Source organism: Elephantulus edwardii, unplaced genomic scaffold (assembly GCF_000299155.1).
Source record: "Elephantulus edwardii isolate Elephantulus edwardi_28Jun2011 unplaced genomic scaffold, EleEdw1.0 scaffold00019, whole genome shotgun sequence".
Classification (NCBI taxonomy): Eukaryota; Metazoa; Chordata; class Mammalia; order Macroscelidea; family Macroscelididae; genus Elephantulus; species Elephantulus edwardii.
This window is the reverse complement of record NW_006399769.1, coordinates 8,586,963-8,593,026: the sequence shown is the minus strand read 5'-3', so window position 1 is coordinate 8,593,026 and position 6,064 is coordinate 8,586,963. Positions and strand designations below refer to the sequence as shown.

General features: G+C 38.4%; 1 pseudogene; it reads right to left on the bottom strand.

The window, feature by feature from the left end:
* Nucleotides 1–312: 312 nt before the first annotated feature.
* Nucleotides 313–884, bottom strand: LOC102859222 (annotated as a pseudogene).
* Between the last annotated feature and the right edge of the window lie 5,180 nt (nucleotides 885–6,064).

Here is a 6,064-nt window from a genome sequence, read left to right as displayed (position 1 = left end):
CTTATTGTGTAACAGAGTGTCAGATTCTACTGGCATAGGTGAAGATTGCCCCTCCTCCAGCAGAGCATCTGGTTGATTTGAAACACATGCCTTCACAATTGCAGTGTAGCTTCTTGACACTGGGCCACAGAGCTCCCTTAAAAAAGTTTCATGGTTCTTTGGTTGGTGGGCTTTTTGTGTGTGTGTGTGGTTTGGTTTTTTTTTTTTTTTCTGAAAAGAAAAATCATTCAATGTTTTGCCCATGTGTAAAGATAAATTTAGAAGTACTTAAAATGTGTTTGGAAAACCGAACTACTTTTCTAACTGTAAGCATTATGCTTTGTTCTTGGTAGAATCCTCTTTGTCCCTTCTTTTTACATCCCAATGATAAGCTCTGGCCATACTGACTCCTGTGGTAGTAAACTGTCTTGAAAAAACCTAGATCTTCCTCAAAAGAATCAAGGGGTTTTTGTGGCAGTTGATAAGTTCTTTTCCAACAGTTCCCAACCTTCATTAATATCATATTCAAGCATAACATCAGCCCCCAAGCACAGACACACTTTACCAATAGAAAAAACAGAAGCTTTGCAGTACAAAGTACCTGCCAATAAGAATCTGGTCTCCCATGAATTGGTGGACTCTTTTGTTTTCTGGATGTATTTAAGAATTTCCAAAGTCTGCTTAATTTCTGGAATCTGAAATTCAACCTACTTTTCTTTTGAGCGAAGTTGAGTTCCAAAACTTCTGGCATTGTTCATCCAACTCCTTGAGTGCTAATCAGAAATGTCATTCCCAGGTAGTTTCATGAAGGAATCGACATCTTCCACAACAGCAGCCTCGGGAATCCCCAGATGGAGTCGCTGCCTGCTCCCTGTGGCCACTTCCCTAAAGCTGCAACTATCCTTTGCATCGCCATCTTTGTGAAAGGAGTGTGTATAGACCACAAGTATTTTTAAACAACATAAATAGTAGCTATACACATGACTCTTCCCTGGTGCAATATACAGGCATCAGATGGATTGCAGCTGGATCAAGAAATTGTAGAAAAGTTTGGCATCATGTGTCAAAACAAGGGCAGGGGTCCACTGTGGAACAGATCATTAATTGCTCACATGCAAACTCAAGTTAAAGCTGCAGAAAGTTAAAACATGTCCATAAAAGTTAAAGCATAACTCTGATTATATCTTATCTGAATTTAGAGACCATATCAAGAATGAACACTAATGCCAGAAGCAAGATGGATGGTGGAATGGCACCAAGGATATCATACACAAAAAAGCAAAAGGTCCTGAAAAAGATAGCAAAGAAAAGAAATACCAACCTGAATGTTGGGCGAAACTCTGAAACTTGCTTTGGCTCATACAATAGTTAAAGTGAGTGGAAGAAATAAAAAAGTAAAAGAGTCAAACAGAAGATTTCAAAAGGCAGATTAAGAAATCAAAGCAAGTATTTTACTGAGGTGAATGAAACGTGCAAAGACCTGGGAGTAGTAAACTAAAAAGAAAGAGCTCAACTAATGCTTCTCAAATCAAAATAACTGAAGAAAAAAAAATTTAAACTTCAAACTGCAATTGTGAAGAATTCCATGAAAAAAATATTGAATGACAGAAAGCATCAAAAGAGAATGGGAGGAAAGCACAGTGTCATTGTACCAGAAAGAACTGGCTGACATTCAATTATGTCAGGAAATAGAATATGATCCAAACCCTATGGCACTGAAAGAAGAAATCCAAGCTGCACCAAAGGCATGAGTGACAAACAATGTTCCAGGAATTGGCAGAATACCAATTACAATGTTTCAACAAATGAATGTACCCCTGGAAATATTCACCAAGAAATCTACAAGGCAGTTAACTGTCTGAATGACTAGGAAAAGTCTTTATTTGTGCCCATTCCAGAGGAAAAAAATGGTCCAACAGAATGCAGAAATTATCAAACAATGCCATATACAAGTAAAATTTTGATGAATATAATTTTAAAAATTGATTGCAGAAATTCATTGACAGGAACATTGATGGCCAGAAATTCAAGCTGGATTCAGAAAAGGACATGGTATGGAAGATACCATTGGTTCAAAGCAGAGACTATCAGAAAGATGTTTCCATTTATATATTTTATTAATTTTAATGAAAGTTTACAGAGATTTAGAGTTTCCAGTCATTCATTGTTGCACTTCTCTCCCTGCCTATGTCTCCCCCTCACTTCACTCTTTTCTTTGAAAAGTAAAACTCTTTTCATTGTTATGCAGTTCCTCCCCCCTAGTCCACTCCACTGTGCAGCCTTCATTCTGGACTCCTGTCATGACAATAATACCTGATCATATATCCCTTTTAAACAGTTCTCGCCCTCATCTGTTTCAATGCAGTATACATTATTCCTCCCCTCCTTCTCTGTCTTCCCTCAACCCCAATGTCAGCCCCGTTTTGCAACAGTGACCCTATGCAATACTTGTCCTTCTGTGACTGAGATATTTCAGTCAGCAAAATGTCCTCCAGGGTCACCCATTTTGTATAATATTTCATGAGTTCCTTGTTTTTCAATGCTGTACAGTATTCCATTGTGTGTATATACCAGAGCTTCTCTACCCATTCATTTGTTGATGGGCACTTAGGTTTTCCATATATTCTACTGACTATGCAAAGATATTCAAACGTATGGGCATAACAAAGATGGAAAATATTACACAGAATGAGAATTGCAGAACTCTTCACTGCGCTCATGTGGAATCCATACAGAGAGAGGGATCAAATAGGAACAAGTGAGATCATGGTTTAAAAATCAGGAAAGGTATATGTCAGTTTTGTATCTTTTCACCATAATTATTAGATAGTTACAACAAGCAAATAACCTGAGAAGCTGGACTAAATGAAGAATAACAAGAATAACTAAGCAACATGATTGAAGACAAACTCATTAATAAGTTACAATATGTAGATGACACAATCTTGTTTGCTGAAGTATTTGTTGATGATCAAAGACCTTAGCCTTCAGTATAGATCACCCCTCAACATCAAGGAAACAGGGGGAAAAGTCCCCAAAATTGATAAAGAAAGAAAATATGGACATTATCAAGCATTTAATTCTATTTGAGTCCAGAATCAATATCTGTGAAAGTAGCAGTCAAGAAATTAAATGATGTAGCACATTGGAAAAATCTGCAAAAGACCTTTTTAAAGTGTTGAGAAGTAAAGATGTAATTTTGAGTATGTTTACTCAAGCCATGGTATTTTAATTTTCTTATGTACATGTGAAAGCTGGTCAGTGAATAAGAAAGACAAAAAAAAATAGTTGATGCTTCTGAATTAAGATGTTTGTGAGGAACAAATAAATACATCTTGCAAGGAGTATAGCAGAGTTGAAGATTTTTCCTTATCTATTTTGGACACGTTATCAGGAGAAACTGGTCCCTGGAGACTACCCCTATCATACTTGGCATAGTAGAGGATCAGCAAAGAAAAGGAAGAACCCCACTAAAGTGGATTCACTCAGTGGCCACAACAATGCACTCAGACATAGCCATGATCGTGAGGGTGGCGCAGGACTGGCCCATCTTTTATTCTGTTGTACACAGTGAATAACTGAATAAATACGTCCCAATTAACCCAGTGGCATCTCACAAGAAGACTTGATTCAGACTTCCTTAGTTTTTATCTAATATCCTTTTTTCTGTTCCAGGACCACATTCAGGACAGCACATGGCATTTAGTTCCTATGTCTCTTTGGACTCCATGGGATGTGGCACTGTCTTGGCAGTGTTCAAGAGCACTGGCCAGATATCTTGGAAAATGTTCCTCAGGTGGATTTCAATGGTGGTGTTCTTGCCATTAGATTGGAGTTACACAGTGGGAAGGAAGACTACAGTGAGGAAGATCATTTCCATCCCCTCATATCAAGGCTGCCTACTTCAACCATGACTCATGACTGGAGATGCTGACCTTGATCACCTGGCTGAGGGGCTGTCTGCCACGTGTTTCTACAGACATGTTTCTCTATCCCCTTTTTCCGTTCTGTGCAGTTTGGAAACCACTGTGCACAGTCTACAGTTATGGGGGTGAATGTATATTTAGGATTCTTCTGCATGGGATATTTGCCTGTTCTCCTGTCTGTTTATTTATTCAATCCTTTATTTATGTGAGTACAAATTCATGGATATTTATTTTATGCTTAGATAAATAAGTATAATCCATTACTACACTATTTATTTTGCTGTTATTCCAAAATTATTCCAGCTTTGACCACTGGGAGTTCTTGCCATTTAGTTTCAGTGTCTCTTTGATACACTAGCGTCTTTGTGTGTATGTGTGCATGTGTGTGCAGTCACTGTCTTTCTGGCATGGCAAGAATATTTTGTGTATTTTCTGCTCCATGTCTAGAATCAGCCATTTCTCCACAGAGCCCTTATTTTTCTCTAAATGGAGAAGAGCAATGGATTGGTGGTGAGGAATTACGCTGTCAACCTAAAGGCACACGGTTTGAATCTACCAGCTGCTCCACAGGAGAAAGATGGTCAATCAACTCCCATGTGAGATTTATTATCTCTGAAAACCTCCTAGAGGGTCACCTATGGCTTGGTTACAACTCAATGGTACACAACAATGTTTTGTGCTGTTAGTCATAAGGTCGCCCTGACCGGAGATAGTGCAACTGTAAAAACAAGGATGAGAGATTGACAACATTAGAAAACCAAGAACTAGGAGTGAGGTGAGCTGTTCCTATTGGTGAGCTGTTGCTTCTAGGTCCTCTGTACTGACAGAGCAAAGAAAGTTATGTGTGTATACAAAACTGTGTTTATACATCTATCTATAAATATTTCTATCTTGATCTATGGTAAGCTAAACGCGAGCTCATATTGATATATTTCTATCTGTATCTATAGTAAGCTAAGCATGAGTTCATACTGATGTCTCCAACATTCATCTGTTGACACATGGATTAACACAGCCTTTTCCTTCTTACTTGAGATAATTTCTCCTCCAACAGTGAGAAACTTGGCCTTCACCCTGTGCCATTCATTTACTTTATTGCTCCATTCCAATACTCACAGATGGCAGTATCAAAATTGTAACCCACACCTCCAGGAAAAGCAACTTTCTGACAGTCAGTCCTGCACGTAAGTATCGTTTTACTTTAGTCTCAGACTCCACCCATTTCCCACGTCCCAGGAGGCAGCACCTTTCCTCACTTCTCTCAGGCTTTTGTGACATTCTGCCTCCCATTCAGTGACCCCCTAACCTCTTAAGGAATTTTTCAAAGTCTGTATACATTATGGTTTATTCTTCGTGCTTTAAAGTTCTACAGGTTTTGGCAATGCATACTGTCTGTCTATCCTCACAGTTTTATGAGAAGGAACTTTACCTCCTGAAAACATCCTCTAAGATTTAAACTCTTCAGTTTCCCTTTTCAAAAGCCTGCCATTTTAAAGTTGTTTCAAAGCCCTTTTAATGTATATTGTTGTTATGTGCTATTGAGTCACCTGCAAATCATAGCAACCCTATATACAATAGCTCTGAACCCTGCCCTATCCTGAGCCAGTCTCACTGTCTCCAACACACCTACCCCCAATACCCCAGTTACTGTGTCAATCCATCCCATCATTGAAATCCAGTGGAGGGTCAGTTATGAGTCAATTCTGATTCAATCATAATGAATGAGTCCTACCTGCTGCTGAAAGAATATTCTCCCTAATGTGTATCTGCCTTTCTCCACTAGTACATATGATAGATAGTTCTGTTTTAGTTGTTGGGGTTTTTTTTATAGTGTTGTGGTGTGTTTTCATTTTTTTTAAAGAAATAGTGGGTTTTTTGGTGAGTTTTTAAATTATTATTTTATACTGGTTTATTTACAAAGTTCAAATACACTGTTTTTCACTCTGGATCTTTCCCATTTCCTTCACAGATCCCCATCAAATTGTGAAATCCTATGATTAACCCTCTTACCCCATCCTATCTGCACCCTTCTGCTTCCACCACCACCACTCCTTGTATTTATTCTACAAAAATGGCTTTACACATGAAGAAATGTTCAAAATCCCTAGCCCTGAGAGAGATGCAAATCAAGACAACCATGAGATATCATCTCACTCCAG